We start from the raw sequence: 22,193 nt of genomic DNA on the forward strand, positions 1-22,193 counted from the left end.
TTCAAAAATTCAGCCTTGGTACAAATAAACATAAATATAGAAATTATCTTTTTATTTATATTGCACAAGGTATAATAAAAATGTACCCAAATGAAATTCTTCATTTCAATGCCCCTTTTTTCTTCCCATCATGCAAATCTTAATGCTACTTTAGATGTTTTTCACGTATTTGGGTAAAAGCACTATTATTGAAAAAATTACTTTCACACTCAAATAATTCTTAACCCTATATTTCCTACATCAAACATTTAGCACACAGTATCTAGAATAGAGCAGTATTAGGGGTAATAATTTAATCATTTTAGTCTTAATACTTTATTTATGTGCATATATATATATATATATATATATATATATATGAATGAAATTACTTGCATGTTACTTACCTGATTCTGCGCTTTCTTACTTCATGCCCCAATATGAGTATTTCCTCCTGATTTGAAAAGAACAAGCTGACTGACCGCAAACAAGAGTACACTGAACCAGCACACTGTGGGCTATTATTAATCTTGAAGGGAAAGAAATAGATACACACAAGTAACTATTCTATTCTTTTGATCACCATATGTTGTGTACAAATATGTTACCTATCATGTCAATTACATCACAACGCAGGTGCATACAGCGCTCTTTAAAAGCATGGAATGGGAAAGGGTTGGCCCCACTTTGATTAATTTTATAGGAAAAATCAAATCAAAAGTCTGTGGCCTTTACACCAATGTTGGATACATGCATTTTACATTGGTGTATCTGTACCCAAGCAGAAAATATAGCATGAAAAGCTGCTCCATCACTGCATTTTTTTTCTCCGCAATTCTTGATCCATGAGGCTAAAAGTTGCCGCCAACCCAAAGTTACTATTAAAAATAACATTTAAACGCAGACTTAAATGCAGTATTAAAAGTTGCTGTAACAGCAAACAAGGGCTTAAGATGGAGCATTACTGTTATCTGTTCTAGAACAGCATGACAAAATATGACACTACAGCAGCAATGCAGGCAGTATTAGAATGGTATTACTAGCAGATACAGCAGCAGATATTAGGGATCAATATGCTCTCTTATTTCAGAACTTCAGTATTCTTGGGCATTTTTCAGGGGATATTTGATGCACTGCTCATTTTAATATTGCTGTTGTGATGTTATGTTTAACACCCCAATTGTTTTGAATCCATGCTTATACATTACAGACTGTAATGTAGAATGCATTAAATTAAATAACCATGAACAACCCAGGAAAAAAAACATGGTTTGTTGCTGAGTTGTGAACTCCAGGTTGTTTGTGATTGACAACCCATAGTTAAACGACAGTGCAGGGTTCACACTTAATAACAACCGACGATTCAACAACAACTCAAACTCAATCCATACTCTGGGTTGTCATTATGTGTGAATCAGGTCTAAAAGACCTGGTTTGCACGTAATGACAAATAATGGTTTAATTATGGTTTGTGGAATCATGGGTTGTCATTCCGTGTGAACCCAGAACAATGGGTTAACTATGGATTGTTAAACTTGAACAGCCCATGAACCCATGGTTTGTTGTTTAGTTGTGAACTGTTGTTTAAACCATGGATTGTCATTATGTGCAAACCCAGAATCGTGGTTTGTTTTGCCAGGCTACAGAGGCAGCAGGCAATAGTGGTCAAAAAACCTCAGCCTCTTTAAATGCAGTACAGCAGTGCTGCAAAGACATTTGGGATACAGGGAGGGAACAGGTGAAGGATTAGGGAAACAAACAACCCAGAGACTGAGAAAACAAACCATGGGTTTGTTCGATCATCTGCCAGACAAACCCTGGGTAGGGCAACAAACCATGGCTTAAATAAAACACGGGTTACCATTACATGCAAACTACGCAGAATCACTGTCCATACAGTTGACCAAACTACCACAAGATGAGATGAGAGTGCTCACCCTTGGACAGCTTGGTCATCTGTATGGCCCTGGCAAGTGGTAAGGAGAACTGCAGATGTATGGTACATGGTTCTCTGTTATCATTCCCTATTATTGCAGTCTCCAACTGAATCTTATAGGAAAAATCAGATTTTTATTTATTTATTTATTACATTCTGTACCACCCCATAGCCGAAGCTCTCTGGGCACAAGTAAGGGGCCTTGGCAACCCATGTTGCACATCTGTATTTTGCCTGATGTTGTACCCTTCCATTTTGCCTGATGAGAGTTGTGGGTAATTTAAAATCTTGTAAACACTACACCAATAGAGGGCCAAACTAAATATGACAGTAGCAGACCTGTATGTTAAAATGAGGTCTGCTGCCAAAACGATATAAACATAAAGCTGGAGCAACTGAAAGTGCAGTGCGTTGCAGGGAGGGGTAAGCAGAATCTTCTAATGCTTTTTATCCAAAACCGCTGCATGCCAGCTGGATGGTTTGTTTTCCAAGTGGGGCTCCAAAACCAGAAGTAAGCCCCATCGAAAGAAAAAGTTGGGGTACAGCAGTTACGGGATAAAAAGCATGGGTTGCAAGAGGGCTGAAGCTTCCCCCACCCCCGTAGCCTGCTTTGCCCACCAAGGGTACATTTTCAGTCACCCACCCCACTGCTTTATATAGACATGGCAGGACCCAAGTTGAGATCACCTATGTCATGTCTAGTTGCACCCATGGACTAGTTCAATAAGAAACTGTTCCTGTTATCTATGACAGCTACATTTTTCAGGCCAATGGGAAGAGAAAAATGCAGGCACATTCCGTGGTATTATTGGACACAGGTTGACACATTTGACTAACCCAAGTCAAACCTAAATTTATCTGTCCTTCCTTTTTCTGTCATTTTAGATTAGCTGTGAGGTCTCAGGCCTAAATAGTTAGTAATTGGCCAGTCAATTCTGTGTGTCTCAACTCATAAGCACAAACCTGAATATGTGTGCAAACGCAGGAACATAGTGCTTTTTCTCTCCATCCTATACATCTGCACCAGCTTAGTTGGGATCAGTGCAGAGAAACTACAGAGGAATCTGTCACAGGAAAGGGAAGGAAGGGGCGCACTTATTTTTCATACTGTTTTCACCTCCATCTGGATCCAAATTCCCAGTCTTACCCACACAGTGTATTGAGGCTCTGGATCACTGCAGTCTTTTACAAAAATGTACGAGCAATTTCCCGGGAAGTAATAGTAGATGCCATCAAATGTTTCAAAGTGATGCTGCCCCCATGATTTGCAAATTCCATCTCTGTCTTTGCCAGCATTTGGAACTAGAGAGAATAAAGTATTGTTTTGCAAGTGTAGCAACAGAAGCCAACATGGCAATAGCAACATAGCCCATTCCAAATGTATTCATATCACTTTTTAAAAACAATGCATTAGAAATTCAGATTATAAATGGGGATGACCCAAGAGTCAGAAAATATGGATCCCAATCCAAATAATTTATTCCCATTCAAGTCAGGGAACCTTATGCAGAGCCACGGTAACCTTAGCACCTTGGATAGCTCCATTAGAGTTCTGACTGGTTCTGACTGAAACCCAGAACGGATTCACCGCCCCATGACATTGGAGCCACCAGCCTCCAGTGGTGGCTATTTGTAATGATACAGGGCGAATCCATGTAGAAATGGCTCTGAACACAAATAGCTTGCCACAAGAGTCATTCCATGTAGCTACATTTAAAACCGCTACCTTTCTGCTTTTCTGTGTGAACCAAGCTTCACTTAAAGAAAAATATAATTAAACCGAGATCTAGTATGTTGATTAAATTATTACATAGCAAACTGCAGTTGTGTACAGTTATGTTCCAGTCCCAGAGCCCAAGCATGGAGAGGAGGAAAGAATAGATCTATTTGACTATTTAAACAGACCCGGGCTGGGCTGCAAACTCATTGCCATCAAGAAAAAAAATGAGACTAAATTGCAGATCATGCTTGAGGATGCTTATGCAAATATATTTCCCTGTATAGGGCATCCAGGTCTTGTATAATCTTGTGTGGAAAGAACCAGTGTTAGAACAAAATAAGAACTGTTCTGAACAGTAAGTTTCTGGCCCAGCCCTCCTCTAGAACAGAGAGAAAGTACTTTTACAGAAAACTCTGGGACCAATCATTTGGGAGACGTTGACCAAATTTGTATGACATGACAGCTCACCGTGGCTTAATTTAGCTGCAGTGGCTGTCATGTTGTGCTGGGTGCCAACAAGCATCCCGGCTTGCCATGGTTTGCTGTATCATGTGAAGCCAGCATTGTAGGTGATTTGAGGGAGCAGAAAACCTTCAAATAACCCTAAAATAAGCTAAGGGTTATTTACAATCCACAACACTGGGTTCATGCAACAGCAAGCTACAAGGGTGCAGCTGCTTGCATATCCAAAATGGCAGCCGGTACACTACACTAAGCCCCACAGGAAATTAACTCATGCTGTCTTAGAGTTATGTGCAAACCGGCTCAGAGTGATGTGTGCCTCTGTCTATAACATGTTTTCACAAAAAATACAAGTCCCAAAATTCCTTAGTTCTGACTTGCATTTTCTGTGTCCAGGCAGGCTCCACTGACAGGATATGGTAGCTGACTGGCAGCAGGAGGAAGGGACAAGCACCATAAGACTAAGGAATACTGAGATCATAGGGGTGGTGGGAGCCAGTATGGCTGACAAGATTTACAGGCCACAGAACATATGTGAGTAAATTAGTTAGGCCTTGGTCTCCAACTGCTTAGGAAGAACTGACATTAGATGTTATGGACAGGGAACAGTGCTTAGGCGGTGTTTGTCACTCCGGTATAGGGATGTACAGATTGTGTAAAATCCATTCCATCTGTGTTTTGCACATTGTCAGGTGCCTTTCATTCCATCTTCTGTACATGAACAGAATTGATTTTTTTTTGTTTCCAAATTTGCACAAATTCGCATGTGCAAAAATGCATAAATTCTCACAAAATGCGCAATGCCCCCAATGCACATTTTCATGCTTTAGCCAATGGGGGGAATGTGCATTTTCAGCTGGTTTTTGTATTTTGGCGTGTTTTTCTATGACAAAATTTGCACAAAATTCCCAAAGGTTAGAAAAATTGTCCATAAGTCTGTGGAATACACCCAACAGGGGAAAAGCCAGTCCACTGTAGAATTCGCGGGTTGGATTCATAAAAATCTGAACTCATTTGGTTCCATAGCAGATTTCTCTGTCATCCCTGCCCTGATATAATTAATATATATACATGCCGCATGTCATACTGTCTGGCTATTAATATAACAATGTAAAGACTTTAATTAAAGGGACCCAAAGAAGCCAAAGACACAGTTAATCCTCCAATTCTTCAAAGGATCTTTGGGGCGGAGGGGAGACCACGTGTGGAGACATGTCATATTGAGATGTTTAACCTAGATTGTTAAAATAGTAGCACACAGAAACACTTTTGCAGTATTCTTCCAATAAAACTGTTGGAAGCAACTTGCCAAGGCATTATATGTACTACTATTTTAAGAAACTAGGTTTAATATCTCACCTTCATAAGAAATTAATCTCCGGAACCTATTACGAGGACCTACCAGTTTGGCACCTTTCTCCCTGTGCCTGGAATGTCTCGCAGTCACAGACTCCTGCCTCCGTGCAAACTGCTCCATTAAGGCAATCTTGAGGGCAAGAACCTGCACAGCAAAAGTAGCCAGCTACTAGTGAGCACCACAACTATATTAACATCCTAAGGGCAGAATCTTATGCATGTTGAGACAGAAAAAAGTGCTACAGCTCCCAGCATCCCCCAGCCAGTGGGAACCTAACACATCTGGGGGTTCCAGACTGGAGAAGGCTATCCTAGATGATTTGGGTCACCCATGTTACAGAAAACTGCACACACAAACACACACACCCCTTTTAATATAAAATGTTATGCCAAAATAATTTTAACTTAGGTTTATTTGCCACTTTATATTCTAAAAAAACAAACCCCAAACCCTCTTTCCACCTATTGAAAGGTCACATTTGAGGAGCTCCACATGAGGAGCTGAAATCTCCATTACATTTATTACTGCAAAAATCTACAAGGTATAAATTACATTCATTCCTCACCAAGCATAGAACATACATATATTCACTTCCTTATTTTCAGAACTGGAAGAGCTCTCTCAGAAATAAACTGTATTCAAGTATATAAAAAGATAAAATAATAATTCAATATGCTAAAGGCATCAACACAAATGTGTGTGTGTGTGTGTGTGTGTGTATATATATATATATATATATATATATAATAATGGCTAAGATGTACAATCCTATACACACTTAATTGGGAGTAAGCCCCATTGAACTTAATGGGACTTGCTTCCGAGTAAGGATGTGTAAGAGTACACTGCAGGAATATGTAATGGAAAAAAATTGGTTCGAATTTTGCCTCAGCCTTCCGCATGCCAGTTTTCTCTTGGTCTCAGCCCCTCTCTCACACAAAAACACCTCAATTATGGGGAGAATTAAGCTCTGTTCAAATGTTAAGCACAAACAGAGTACATAAGTGAAAGTAAGGGGCATGGGGCTGCGCATGTTTGCCCTGCCCCGTACATCCCCATGTGTGCTAGCCACTCCCCCTCAGACCCCAAACTTGCTGCGTTGAGTGGCAAAGTCTGAAGATGGTCTCTACTTGCGTTCACTTAGGGGTCCCTGATTGCATAGAGATTTCTACTCATGTTCATCTGTTCAAACCTTGCCGCTCTACATGGCAAGGTCAGGGACTGAGGGGTAGGGACAGCACATACTAGGATGTAGGAGGTGGGGCCAGCATGCATGGCCCCATAATCCTTACTTGTATTTTCATACCGTATTTGGGCTTAATGCCTAAAGTGGATTTAATTCTGGCCTATATTACAGAGCTGTTGTAATTTTGAGAGTTTTGGATACTTGAAACACACTACAAAATGCTAAGAATTTGTATTCTTAAATACCGAACACAGGAGTGCTTTTGAACACGATGCAAGGATGCTCACTTGACCCCAAAAATATTAGTTTGAGAGAGAGAGAACACAAAGTATATATTTAAAAATTGAGAAGTTTGTTCTTTCAGTGCATGTTGAAGGTACAGACTTTGCAGCCACTGATATAGCTCTCCTGCCTCTGGCCCATCCAGCAGGTAGAGGGAAATGGTCAGAGCACCTCCTAAGATTAAAGTCTCTGGGCAGTCCCCTGACACCATGGCCTAGTTTGCATATAATGCCAGCCCAGAGTATGGGTTGAGTATGGACTATCATTGAACAGTAGGTTGTTGTTGAATCATGGGTTGTTGCTACGTGCAAACCCTACACTATGGCTCAACTATGGATTGCTAGCCACAGACAACCCAGGAAGAGATCCCATGGTTTGTTGTTGAGTTGTGGCCTCTGGGTTCTTTTTGGTTAACAACCCATAAGTAAACCATAGTGAAGGGTTTGCACGTAACAACAGACCACGATTGAACTGTAATTCATGATTCAGTGACAACCGATACTCAATCCATACTCTGGGTTCTTGTTACATGCAAACCAGGTCCATGAAGAGAGGGCAGAGGAATTTCTATGCTCTCTCTCAGCTCCTGCCTGCCTGCCTGCTTGCCGACTAGGGTGGCCACTTACACATCACCAAAAAAAGACAGGCATCACCAAAAACACCTGCCTATACAGATTTGCATAATATCTGAATATGCGAATTTATATGTATAGATACAAAATTTGACCTTTAAATTAGAATACAATACACTTCACCATGGTGGGGTGGAGTATGACCAGGTGATCTAAGTGCCTGCTCACTTTACTGTACTGGTGCTAATTGTGCTGGACAGTTTCAATGCCCCTGATTTTCTTACGATTCTTTCCTTTAAACCAGACCTGAATTGGACAGCCATTCAAATAGAGGATGACTTCAAATTAGGGGTGTATGGATTGTGTAAAATCCATTCTATCTGTGTTTTGCACATTGTCAGGCACCTTTTGGTCTATCATCCACCCATCAACAGACTTGGATTTTTGTTTCCAAATTTGCGCAACAAATCTGCATTCGTGCAAATTCACATGTGCAAAGATGCACAAATTTCCTCAAAATGTACTAATTTTCCCCAAATGTGCATTTTCATGCTTTAGCCTATTGGGGAGAAATGCGCATTTTTCGCCTTTTAAAAATGTTGCGCATTTTTCTACAGATAAAATTTGTGCAAAATTTGGAAAGTCAGAAAAATGGTCCTCAAGTCTGTGGAACTGGCTCAGCAGGGGAAAAGCCAGTCCACTGCGGAATCCACAGGTTGGATTAACAAGAATCCGAACTCATTTCGTTCTGTTGCAGATTTCTCTGACATCCCTACTTCAAATACAGAACAGTTCTCTGTAAAGTAGGACATGTGGCCAGCCTACAGCCAACCCTAATAACTATTGGGGGATGTCAGAGTGTCTTCATAGGCTGAAGATTCCAAGGTATCCCCTTCAGCAATTGATAGTATGCTCAGATTCTTCAATGTACAGAAGTGGTCTGACGCTACTTCAACCTTTAGTTTTGCTGGTCAAGCGATAACCAAGCAAGGTATCTTAAAAAACATCCCACCCTATGTTGAGAGGTCTCAAGACACATTACTGCCCTCTTCAGGATCCTCTTGCCTGCCATATGAGAAACTTTGTGGGGTGGGGGAGACAGAGCAAGAGAAATCTCTCTTTCCTAACACTGTTCCCTCACCTGTTCCCTCACTGTTCCCTGTTCCCCCACCACACACATAAGTTCCTCATGCTCTCCATTTGTACATAAATAATAAGCACACATTCATTCTTCATGATTTAGTGATTCATATGAAAATAAAAACGAGTATTTAGAGTATTTGGAACGGTAGCACTATGTGTAATTCAGCTTCTAAAACTGTTGTTAGATAGTGAAAACCAAATCAAAATTCGGATTCATCTGGAATCACAAAATGGGTTTCTAACTTTAAATATATTAAAATCATCATCATTACTATTATTATTTACTAATTACATTTCTATTCCTCCCCAAAGCTGAAGCTCTCTGAATTTTCCCAACAAAAATACAAAAATCAGAAGAATCAGGAAGATCAATGCTGGTCTACATTCAACTTGGTGGGTCTACCTTAAATTAGCTGTCAACATGAAAGGTACAGAATTGTTGGTAAGTTTCCTGGATCCTGTGTTTTTGGTCTGAGGTTTTGGTGGGCTGTTTCAGCCCTCTTGGTAATAGATTGCATAGAACTAAGTTATATATAATTATATGGAATTATATCAGTACCATGTAGAATTATTGGCAAAAAATAGTTAAACTCATTACATGAGAAATATGGAGCATTTAATTAATCTCTTTTAAAAGAGGCAGCAAAGCAATGATATGATACTGACCTCGCGATGAATTTTGAACCTGAGAAAATGCCTCATGAATGGGAGCCCCAGAGGAAACTGCAGCAGTCTATGAGAGAAACAGAAAGACAAAAGCAAATATTTCATGTCTATCTAAAGCCCTTGTAGTACAAATCAGTGAACTGGATCCAGACCTAGGCCTGCTCTACTTGAAGCTAAAATCCTGCAACTTTACCACGGCTCCTGCTTCTGGATTCCTTGCAGGATTACAATTGGTTCCTTTCCACGTGGTGTTCTCCTTTTTTTAAAAACTCCCGGGAATTTCTAAATGTTTTGTTATAAAGCCAGTAAATGTGCTGATATTGCTGCAATAAAGTGTAATTTCATCAGTACACCATACATTTACAATGGTTCATAGTGGGAGGAGGGAAAATGCCAGACTTTTGTCATCATGAAGAAAAAAAAACGCAAAGGTTGCAAAAAGTGGGAGGTGCCCTGGAGGATGACAACATTGCGTATAGGATGCGCAAACTTCCCTGAGTAATAAGTCACGAGCGCATGATAAATGCCTTATGTAGAAACATCCTTAGTCATGCTTAGAATATACCCATTGGAATCAATGCAACTTAAGTTATATCATGGCTAAATGTGGTCTTATTTACTTCATTACGTCTAATTTAAGCAAGACTAAGTCTGGATCCTACCTGTCACGATTCCCTTGGCCCCCTCTTTCCTTAAGCACTCACAAACACACAAAAGGAGAGGCTTCAGTCTCACGCCTTAAATTCATTATTCTCAGGTTCATTACAGATGCAAATCCTCGATGACTCTCTGGCTACAAAGGAATGCCTCCAAGGGATTCAAATGGGATCACCTAAAGTTGCCCGCAGTTTGAAAGGGCGGCTCTCTGGCTAGGCTATCTTAGGGAGGGAGGTCCCGCCCCTCGCGTGCTGCTTCCCTGCGTAGCCTCTCACACATCGCTAACCAGTTTGACCATCTAAGCTCCACCCTGACAGTTCCCCTTTAGCTCTGCGTCATCGTCTCGCGTCTCTTAGGTCATCTCCTCAAGCTCCTCCTCCTGCTTGCTGCTTCTCACAGAGGGGGGTGAGGGGGAAGCTTCATGCCTGGCCATCTGGGAGTTGGTAACCTGAGAAGCACGCCTACTCATATCTGAACTGGCTTGTGAAAAAGCCTCCCCCAGTTCTGGCGGCTCCTCTTCTGAATCTGAGCTGCTAACTATCTCCCTGTGCCCCGAGTCACTCCTGACATCACCTAGTGTTTCTGATAACTGTACAAAAGAAGATTAAGATGCATTTTTACTGAAATAAATTATACTGAATTTACATAGAGACTGCATTCAAGAAAAGCCCAAGGCTCTTGATCACTCTGACACTTGATATATTGTAACGATATCACTCTATTGAATATTGAGATAGGAAAATAGCAAGCTAGCTGAGCTGTACTGAAAACACATGTATTTAAAGTTCATAGGAACCACATATTACAATTTAGACTGTATCACGTATCTGAAGTATACATGGAAAATGTATTGGTATTTTGTGTCAGAACTTTTTTCCTGCTAGACTCCTTAAATTTGGGAAGAAATGTAGTATTTTAGAAATACAAGTGTAAGTAGGATAAGGAGAATTTCCAAGGGTTTCCTTGCACATTAAACACACTGTCCCAAAGTAGGTGAGCAAAATCCCTCTTGCAACACCTTCCAGTACACATTGATTTTCATAAATCACCCGTCTCTTCTACTGATGGTGCTGAAGAGCCATCTAGCCCCTGATAACTTAGTCTTAGGACTTAGATGGCTCACCCAGCTGGTAATCTTGTTTGTCTAATGCAGGAGCAGGTGCACCCCAACATACATGATGTCCATGAGAAAACACATGTGATGCAGGTGATATGTGCATATAGGTTAGAAAAGTGGTAGGGTTAGAAGGGGACCGTCAAGTCCAACCACCTGCTCAATGCAGGAATCCAAGTCAGAGCATCTCTGACAAGTGGCTGTCCAGCTTCATGTTGAATGTCTTCAGTGTGGGAGAGCCCACTACCTCCCTAGGGAATTGGTTCCATTGTCGTATTGCTCTAACAGTCAGGAAATGTTTCCTGATGTTCACCCAGAATCTGGCTTCCTGTCACTTGAGCCCATTATTCCGTGTCCTGCACTCTGGGATGATCGAGAAGAGATGCTGGCCTTCCTCTCTGTGATGGCCTTTCAAGTACTTGAAGAGCGCTATCCTATCTCCCTCAGTCTTCTCTTCTCAAGGCTAAACATGCCCATTTCTTTCAGTCTCTCCTCATAGGGCTTTGTTTCCAGTCCCCTGATCATCTTTGTTGCCCTCTTCTGAACCCGCTCCAGTTTGTCTGCATCCTGCTTAAAGTGTGGCGCCCAGAACTGGACACAGCACTCAGGATGAGGCCTAACCAGTGCTGAGTAGAGGGGAAGTAGTACTTTATGGGATTTGGAAGCTATACTTCTATTAATGCAGCCCAAAATAGCATTTGCGTTTTTTGCAGCCACATCACATTGTTGGCTCATATTCAGCTTGTATTACAGACATAGGCCTACAATGTGCAACTGTTTCCTCACACGAATTAGTGGGCAACCTTTGTTAGGGAGATCAGTGGTGCCACTAGGGCCAGACCACAGTGCGTAGGTCTGAGGGGGCCACCAAATGACCACCAGAGAGGTGGTGATGGTGCAGGAGCAAGGCATAGCACATTGTAAAGAATAGGGCTGTGCCAGCTGATCAAGGCTACAGTCATGCACCATTTTAAATTAAACTAATTTAAAGTATGAGAGTGGCAGTAAGCTGAGACAATCAGACACTGCTGTTGGGTGTGTGAGGCCAATTAGGACACCATAGGGATGCTGAGAAATTTGAGATGGACCAAAATGATTTGGATTTCTAAGAATCCAACCTGCGGAAACCACTGCGGACTGACCTCCTCAGGCCGCACAGAGTCCATGGACTTTCAGATTATTTTTTTTTTACTTTCCCGAAATTTACGCAAATGTATTCATAGGAAAATACTCAAATTTCTGCTGAGACTGGGAAATATATGTGGGGAAAAGTTGAATGGAATGGGGAACAATACGCTAAATATTACATACTAACACAAATTACATACATTGTTACAAACCCTCTTATGGAATATTCACGCATTTTTCCACATAATGAAAAAAACTTCGAATCCATCTGTGAACAGATGCTGGAACGACACTGCACAATCCATGAAACACAACATCCGGACATCCCTAGGACACCAAAGTGGCAAAAGTCTTGCCCCCTCAGTGCTCCAGTGCCCTTGCTGGCTGTGCCGGATGAGTTCACCTCACGCTGCTCTCACAGTTGAGGAAATAGTTTAACTTAAAACGGTGCACCCTCAACTGACCAGCATAAAACTTTTCTTTATTATGACAGCTCAGCCAGCAGTGGGAGGAGGAGGAGAGTGATGTTGCTGTCTCCACCAACAGGTTAAACGAAAAAGTGGGACAGCAGCAGTGGGAGTGGCCAGGGGAGCAAGCTCCTGCTCAGACCTTGCCAGGGCTCTGAAGGTGATTGTTTGTTAATGACCCAGAATGACTGGTAGATGTTTCCTCAATGGGAGCTAAAAGTTAGGGAATAGTTGAAGATCTGTCTTGAGTGTTTTGATTGGGAGAGGCTATTGGAGTTTGGAAGGTGATACACTTTCCGCTTTCAGTTAAGGTAGGTGTGTGAAAGAGCAGCAGAAACACTCCTAGCCCAAATGAAGATGTTGAAATACCAAATGGTAGCTTCGCAACAGCTTGAAGCAAGAATGGAGGCCTCGCAACAGTCAAGCCAGTGGCTTTAAAAAAAAGGAGGCCTCACAGTATTGAACCCATTTGCACTTTGCAGCACAGTGAGAACCTTAAGGAAAGTCTGAAGGAGAACATCAGAGCCAGCATGAGGAATCTCAACACCTTCCAAGCATGGCTGATGCAGAGTCTGAAGTCTCAGTGTCAGGATTGAGAGCCTTGCTTGTTCAGCCAGTACAGGGGCTCAGGGATGACCCAGAAGGCCAGTTTCCTACCCCCATTGTTATCTACAAGATAACCAGAAAGTATGGAAACCATACATTAAAACCACATTGAAACTGTGATACTAGAAGCCTGGTCAGTCTTCAGTTATCTCAAATGAAGTAAGGCAATGAAGCAGGGAGAACACTTTTCACAAGTACCAACTTTGTCCTGGGAATCTATTGTAGAGCCTAGCAGAAGCTGTCACAATAACACCACCATTTGAAAAAGAAAGAACAGCTCATCTACTGTTGCGCGATTGTGCTTTTTGCCAAGCACTAACAAAATTTTGAGTCTTTTTCTTTGCTCTCACAAAAGAGAACAGTGAAAGACCCCTTTTTCTGTTTGATGTGTGTCACTTAGCTTGTCGGAGAGATTAATTCAAGAAATGATTTGCAAAGAATGAATGAATGGCTGAATGTAGGTTTGCATTTTGAAAGTTGCAGGAAAACAGGTAAGGAAAAGCTACTCCTCATCTCTGCCTTGTTATTATCATTTCCATTCTGTTTTACAAAGACTTCATTGTAGGAGTAGCAAACTCCCCTTGTGGGCAGATGAGTGTCAGTGTGTGGGTTTTTCTTTTCTTCCTTTTGAGGTATAACCTACCTCAGCTGCTAAGAGATCTCTTTTCTGACGAATTGCATTAAATTCATTCCTGGAAGAAAACAAAAAGAATCTTGTATAATCAAAGGTCTCGAAGCAACCTGAATAAGCAAACTCCCACGAGAGAGGTGTTTCTCTTTGATAAAGTGAGAGAAATCAAAGAGAAAGACACCTTTCTTGGGCTAACATTCTTAATAATTTTTTTTAAAAAGAGTTAACATTCACATTTGTTCCCCCTTTTCACTCTCTCCTTTGACAAAATACAAGAGATACCACATTTTTGCTCGTAGATACAAACTGTTTAGAGCACATTCTGAAGGTTAAGAGATATTCCTAACTGGATATATTTCAGTTTGTAGAAAAGAAGAAAAATGAAGATATGACCGTTTTCAGATACTGAATTCCCCCCTCCCCATTTTATCTACTGAGAATAGGATCAAAGCAATGGATCTAAATAACAGGAATGATGACGTATGTTAAACTTTGTCAGCCCAATCAAACTAGAGTCCGTAACCCCACAGGACATTTCTAGGCACATATCTCTAACTGGATGGGGAACTGTGGGTAAAAAGCAGCTTTTCAACCTGAAGTTCCCTTGCTCGGTGCACCAGCTGAATCTATAGATGTATTGTTGGCAAGAGAAAGTGATTAGCATCAGGTGTTTGGAATGGGAGCTAAATGTAATCCCCTCACCTTTAAGTAAGACTCCCTGCTGGAACTACTATACAGCCAAGAGGGCTGTGTATGCATATATTTAAACTGAGGACCCTGATTATAAGAGCAGTTAATAGAGAAATAAGCTGCCCATTGAATCATACAATCATAGAATTGGAGGGCGTCTACTAGGGCATCTAGCCCCACCTCCTCCTCAATGCAAGAAATCCCCAACAAAGCTAGAGCATCCCTGAAAAATGTCTGTCCAGTATCTGCTTAAGGACCTCCAGTGAGAGAAGGGCATTCCTCAGAGGTAATTGGTTCATTTGGGCCACTCAAATTGGATATCCTCCATCTTGGGCAAGTTGTGGACTAGATGGTCTAATCAGGATCCACCCAATTTTGGTTTTGTGAAATTAATATTGAAATTACATGATATCAAAATGTAAATCTGTTTCACCAATTAATGTAGAGCAGGAAATGGTGAAGTGCACAAGTGCTTTTTCATGATTATGTTTTTGAAAATATAAATTAATTTTTAGCAGGTAGTCATTTAAGGCACAATCCTATGCATGTTTAGACAGAAAAAAGTCCCCCAACTCCTAGCATTTCATAGTGAGCATGGCTGGCTGGAGAACGCTGGGAGTTGTAGGGCTTTTTTCTGTCTAAACATGATAGGATTGCATCCTTAACTTTTCTTTTTACAGCTTTCATTCTGAAAAGCATATTAGCTTTATCTTCAACTGTTTACTACTAGATCATGAAAGGGTTTTGCACTTCCTCAGCAGCAGTTCAGTGTTAAATACAATTTAGTTATCACTGCATTACTATAGCATTGCCTATAGCAATGGCTACACATGGAAATCAAAACTAGGGGACACTATGGATGTTTTCCAAGATCCATAGTAAGTACTTTCCTGAACATAACTCTCTAAATTATTTGTATTGCACCCTTCATATTCCATTGTTGTTGTTGTTCAGTCGTGTCCGACTCTTCGTGACCCCATGGACCATAGCACGCCAGGCCTTCCTGTCCTGCGCTCTCTCCCGGAGCGTCCCTTACTTATTCAAGAGCATCCTAATTCATTGAAGGAAACCAGATATTCACTGGTCCAGCTCATTTTCCTATACATATAGAATTTAGTATGACACCAGGAAAAAAAAGTGCACCATTTGTATTTATATTTACAAAATAGCTAATTTTTCTCACCAAAGACTAAAATGCTGTATCTTGTATTGATACTTCTACCACACCCCAGCCTCAATTTAAACTCGCAACTTAGATAAATCCTTTCAAATATAGGATTTTTCTTTCTGTCTCAACCACCGTGTAACAAAACCACATTCTTTCAAGGGTGCATGAAAGTGTGCTCTATGCTGCATTTCTACAATTATAAAATGGTCATCTTTCATTGCAAAAATGCCTTTTTGACAGTTACTGCTCTGAAAATAATTGCTGACACTGTGAAAAAATGTGTTTTAAACATAATTGTTTGAGAACATTTTTTAAATCAGAGTAGCGTTCCGCATCCTGGCTGAATGTGATATCAAATACTTGCAAATGAAGAATTTGAACTCACCTTGGAGCTCTTTTCAAAAGAGGTAATTCACAGACAGATCCTGTTAGATAAAAATAGGCAGAATCAATCTCTCTGTCTCTCTCCTTGTATCCTTTTCTACAGACTGAGCTCAGTAGACAGCCATTTATTGCAATTCCATTTTAAAAACAAGAATGAGTTGTGCTCTTTCAAGAAGGACTAACAAGATTTTCAGTTGCATACAGATTAAATACTTCCAAATGGTAAGTGTGGTTGTCTGCTTTAATTTTCATGAGTCATAGAGGCATGTTCTTTGAAAATACTGGAGCTCTTTAGAATTCAGAAATCCCCAAATTCAAACATATGAAGACAGTTGAGTAAACACAGCACAATCCAAACCATGTTAAATTAGAAGTAAGTCACTTCAATTTCAGTGTGACTTACATCTAAGTACTGGTGCTTTGGATTGCAGCCACTGGACTGACGAAGTGCAAGGCTTGAGCTCAAGTTTTGCAGTGATCCGTACACAATCCTTGCAGACTTAGGAACCCTTACTAGGGAAAATAGTCTCTTTAATACTCTTTTTGGACTGTAGATTTAGGCATCTGTTTCAATCTCAGCCTATGTGACATAAACCTAGTATTACAGATTTTTTGGTATTTGTTTTTGCTGTAAACTGATGTGAAAGTCATAATGCCTTAAGTACTTTTCCAAACTATATGTCATTAGCATGAGTGATGAAAGCATCAAGTAATCTATCGGTAATGAAATAAAATATTTATTCCAAGTTTCAACACATTGCAGATAAAGCATAGTTCTTGAAAAAGCTAAACATTCTCAGAGAAACAGCCATTTGTTATCCAAAAGAAAGACTAGCAAAGACACAGTGCAAACGTATGCATGTTTACTCAAAGGTAAGTCCCTGTTCAATGGTGATTCTTTCTGGTAGGGCTGTTTACTATGGACATTTTCCTGGGATAAAGCCCCATATAACACTTACTGCCAAGTAAACATGCACAGGATTGCTCTGCCAGTCTTCTTTTCTAAACCAAAATCCCTCAGTTTGGACCACCTTCTTATCAGCAAGTACCAAAGTCACTGCTGGATTCAGAATAAAGATTGAATAAACTGGATTCTACCGTTTTTCTAACAGATATAGTTTCTTCAAAGGAAAAATACCTTCATAGTGATGTATTTTAATAAAGATGTTATAAATGACTTATAGTAAAAAAAGAAAAGAAAAAGACCCTTACCTTCCAAGGAAAACAACAGAAAATGAACCCAAAATATGTCCCATGGTATCATGAAATTGATTTTTCTCACAATGTTCATTTCAATGTAGCTTCTTAATATGAAAAGTGTCCAGATTGGTGCCCTTAACTATGATGGCATCTTAGAAGTTAATGTCTTTCACCTGTCCTTGCAAAATAAATTTGACAAACTTACTGAAATAGGAAGGAAAAAGAGACAAAACAGAGCCTGCTTGCTGCACTCAGTATTTTAGAGCTTTGGAAATGCTGCATACGTTTTGGCTGGGTTTCTCTCATTAGTAATGCATGGCAGCTCCCTCCCCAAGTCAGTATTAGTTACACGAGACCCTACGTTCCTACTCCTCTTTTGGACTGAATCAACCCTTTATAACACTTGGGGACAGTGACACAGAAAGAAATCTTGCTGTGCCATACTTTTGAGATATCATTTTGCATGTGTCTGCTTTGAAGCCTGCACTGATCAAGATATTCTGTCTCCCCCCACCCTCACCCCCATTTTAATTTTACAGCTGCAATGTAGATTTCATTCAGCAATATTTTTGTTTTTACTGTGTAGTCATTTTAAAAGCAAGGATGCCAGTTCACTTTAGGTATGTATCCATTTGTAACGAAGTCTTATTCCATGTTTTAAAACATTAATGTGGTTGTCTCCTACGTTTGAGGATTCTACACATACAAGTGATCTAGAAAAATAGCATATTTTTGCTGCTTCATTATTTCTTATATTCACATCTTTCTCCATAGAGTGTTAATAGAAGTATCTGGGATATTTTGGGTTTAACTTGTTTTGGCTTATTTTTATTCTAACTTTTACATTGTTAGCCATCTTGGGAATCTCCTCAACTGAAAGGTGAATAGAAGTATTTTTATAATAAAAAACAAGAATCTCATTCTGGTGTATGTCAAGCAAATCATATTACCAGTTACAAATCAGGTCCAAATCACTTCAGAGATAGAACCATATCAAATGCCTGATAATTATCTTTGTCAGAAGATTCAATAACTCTCATAAAAATGCTGCAAAAGAATATTGTCCATTAGAACATAAGAGCCATCCTGGATCAGACCAAGGACCCATCTAGTCCAGCATTCCATTTACACAGTGGCCAACCAGCTGCCACAGGAAACCCACAAGGACATGAACACTCTCCCATCCACGTTCCCCAGCAACTGGTGTACATAGGCATACTGCCTCCAATAGTGGAGGCAGCATATAGCCATGAGGACTATAAGTCATTGATAGCCTTATCCACCATAACTATGTCCAATACCTTTCTAAAGCCATCCAAATTGGTGGCCATCACTTCATCTTGTGGAGGTGAATTCCAGTTTAACCATGCTGTGTGTGAAGTACTTTCTTTTATGTGAATCTTCCACTAATCAGCTTCTTGGAATGACCCCTGGTTCAAGTGCAGTGGTAGGAAGAGGGGATGACTCCAAGATCCAGAATAGAATATGTGATGTAAAAGCATCACTCTACAAGGGCAAGGTTATATCACCAGACCCTCCATATTCAGCAAAATTCTAGTCAACATTTCAGGGTGCAACTACTTCAAAAGAATATGGAAGTGTTCTTTACCAGTAGGTATTTGTGAAAACAGCTACCAAAACTTGATTGACATTGTATAGTTCCATCTGTAATTTTTTACCTGTTTCCTGGCTGCCCAATTGTTAAGTGATTCTCCCCATCCTAAGTTATACTGCTAAGATGAAGAACACACTCAGGATAACCAGGAGTAGGTTTTTGTAGGCAGGACTATGACTTCTGTTCAGTTCTGGTATTCAAAACAGATATCTGAGTTCTTTAATTTTACGTGTATGTCTTTTGCACCAGGCTCGTTGGTGGCCCCTTCATGGATCACTGCCTTGTTGTGGCAAAGGGACTTGCGTAACTCAGTGAAGCCATAAGCTATGCCGTGCAGGGCTACCCAAGACGGACAGGTCATGGCGGACAGTTCTGACAAAATGTGGTCCACTGGAGAAGGAAATGGCAACCCACTCCAGTATTCTTGCCAAGAAAACCCCATGGAACTTATCACAAGGCTAAAAGATATGACGCCGGAAGATGAGACCCTCAGGTCAGAAGGTGTCCAATATACTACTGGGGAAGAGCAGAGGGAATTTCCAAGTAGCACCAGAAAGAGTGAAGCGGCTGGGCTAAAGGTGAAAGGCCACTCAGCTGTGGAAGTGTCTGGTGGTGAAAAGAAAGTCCAATGCTATAAAGAACAATATTGTTTAGGAACCTGGAATGTAAGATCAATGAATCAAGGTAAGCTGGAGGTGGTCAAACATGAGATGGCAAGATTGAACATCGACATCTTGGGAATCAGCAAACTAAATCAGCACAAGAGGCGACTCTACACATGGACATCACCAGATGGTCAATATCGAAATCAGATTGATTATGTCCTTTGCAGCCAAAGATGGAGAAGCTCTATACAGTCAGTAAAAACAAGACCTGGAGCTGACTGTGGCTCAGATCATGAGCTACTTCTTGCAAAATTTCAGCTTAAATTGAAGAACGTAGGGAAAACCACTAAACCACTCAAGTATGACCTAAATCATATCCCTTAGGAATATACAGTGAAGGTGAGGAATAGATTTAAGGGATTAGACCTGATAGACAGAGTGCCTGAGGAACTATGGACGGAGGTCCGTAACATTGTTCAGGAGGCAGCAACTCAATCCATCTCAAAGAAAAAGAAATGCAAGAAAGCAAAGTGGCTGTCTGAGGAGGCTTTACAAGTAGCTGAGGAAAGAAGGGAAGTGAAAAGCAAGGGAGAAAGGGGAAGATATATCCAACTGAATGCAGAGTTCCAGAGAGTAGCAAGGAGAGACAAGGAGGCCTTCTTAAATGAACAATGCAAATTAATCGAGGAAAACAATAGAATGGGAAAGACAAGAGATCTTTTCAAGAAAATCGGAGATCTCAAGGGAACGTTTTGTGCAAAGACGGGCATGATAAAGGACAAAGAAGGCAGGGACCTAACAGAAGCAGATGAGATTAAGAAGAGGTGGAAAGAATACACAGAAGAATTATACAGGAAAGATCTGAATGTCCCTGATAGCCATGACAGTGCGGTCACTGAACTTGAGCCGGACATCCGAGAGAGTGAAGTCAAGTGGGCCTTAGGAAGCATTACTAACAACAAAGCTAGCGGAGATGACAGTCTTCCAGCTGAGCTATTTATGATCCTAAAAGATGATGCTGTTAAAGTGCTGCACTCAATATGCCAACAAATTTGGAACACTCAGCAGTGGCCACAAGACTGGAAAAGGTCAGTTTACATTCCAATTCCAAAGAAGGGCAACACCAAAGAGTGTTCAAACTACCGTACAATTGCACTCATTTCACATGCCAGCAAGGTAATGCTCAAAATCCTACAAGCTAGGCTTCAGCAGTATGCGAACCGAGAACTACCGGAAGTACAAGCTGGGTTTCGAAGAGGCAGAGGAACTAGAGATCAAATTGCCAACATTCACTGGATCATGGAGAAAGCAAGAGAATTCCAGAAAAACGTCTATTTCTGCTTCATTGACTATGCTAAAGCCTTTGATTATGTGGATCACAACAAACCTTGGCAAATTCTTAAAGAGATGGGAGTACCAGACCACCTTACCTGTCTCCTGAGAAACCTGTACAAGGGTCAAGAAGCAACAATAAGAACCAGACATGGAACAACCGATTGGTTCAAAATTGGGAAAGGAGTATGACAAGGCTGCATATTGTCACCCTGCTTATTTAACTTATATGCAGAGTACATCATGAGAAACGCCAGGTTGGATGAATCACAGAATTAAGATTGCTGGGGGAATTATCAACAACCTCAGATATGCAGACGATATCACCCTAATGGCAGAAAGCAAAGAGGATCTAAAGAGCCTCTTGTTGAGGGTGAAAGAGGAGAGTGCAAAAGCTGGTTTGAAACTCAACATTAAAAAAACTAAGATCATGGCACCTGGCCCCATCACTTCCTGGCATATAGAAGGGGAAGAAATGGAAGCAAGTGACAGATTTTATTTTCTTGGGCTCCAAGATCACCGCAGACGATGACTGTAGCCATGAAATTAAAAGACGCTTGCTCCTTGCGAGGAAAGCTATGGCAAACCTAGACAGCATAGTAAGAAGCAGAGACATCACCTTGCCGACAAAGGTTTGTATAATCAAAGCTATGGTTTTCCCAGTAGTAATGTATGGCTGTGAGAGCCAGACTACAAGGAAGGCTGAGCGCAGAAGTGATGCTTTCGAACTGTGGTGCTGGAGAAGACTCTTACGAGTCCCCTGGACTGCAAGGAGGTCCAATCAGTCAATCCTAAAGGAAATCAACCCTGAGTGCTCATTGGAAGGACAGATACTGAAACTGAAGCTCAAATATTTTGGCCACCTAATGCGAGAACTCCCTGGAAAAGACCCTGATGCTGGGAAAGATTGAAGGCAAAAGAAGGGGATGGCAGAGAATGAGATGGCTAGATAGCATCACCGATACAATGAATATGACCTTGAGCACGCTCCGCGAGAGAGCGGAGGACAGGAAGGCCTGGTGTGCTATGGTCCATTGGGTCACAAAGAGTCGGACACGACTTAACAACAACCAGTTGGTGGATCTCAGGGTTCTAGGAAAAAACTAGACTCCACAAGCCTAAATTACGCTTACCCCGGTTATAAACTATTCTAACAGCTGAAAGCAGAATGGTTCAATCCATAGAATAGTGACAAACAGTGCATCCCATGTGAAAATAGGAGCCTGGGGATTTGAATTGCATTGGTTTTGTCTGGGCTGTTGCACCTGTGCTTAGAACCTATTGCAGAATGGA

The 22,193-nt window shown here is 40.9% G+C and overlaps 1 protein-coding gene across 1 annotated transcript in view; it reads right to left on the bottom strand.

Annotated features, from left to right (window-relative positions):
* The window catches only part of OTOGL (otogelin like), a 130,594-nt gene extending 114,416 nt beyond the window's left edge, over window positions 1–16,178 (bottom strand). Inside the window, exons 1-6 of the mRNA XM_084810400.1 lie at window positions 16,150–16,178; window positions 13,919–13,967; window positions 9,304–9,370; window positions 5,500–5,598; window positions 3,063–3,217; window positions 387–508 (exon numbers count right to left, since the gene is read on the bottom strand). The gene's annotated coding sequence lies outside the window, so the exon portion shown is untranslated. The remainder of the gene's footprint in view (window positions 1–386; window positions 509–3,062; window positions 3,218–5,499; window positions 5,599–9,303; window positions 9,371–13,918; window positions 13,968–16,149) is intronic.
* Between the last annotated feature and the right edge of the window lie 6,015 nt (window positions 16,179–22,193).

Source organism: Heloderma suspectum, chromosome 7 (assembly GCF_057233095.1).
Source record: "Heloderma suspectum isolate Gila_16-S chromosome 7, 16-S_ref, whole genome shotgun sequence".
Taxonomy (NCBI): domain Eukaryota; kingdom Metazoa; phylum Chordata; class Lepidosauria; order Squamata; family Helodermatidae; genus Heloderma; species Heloderma suspectum.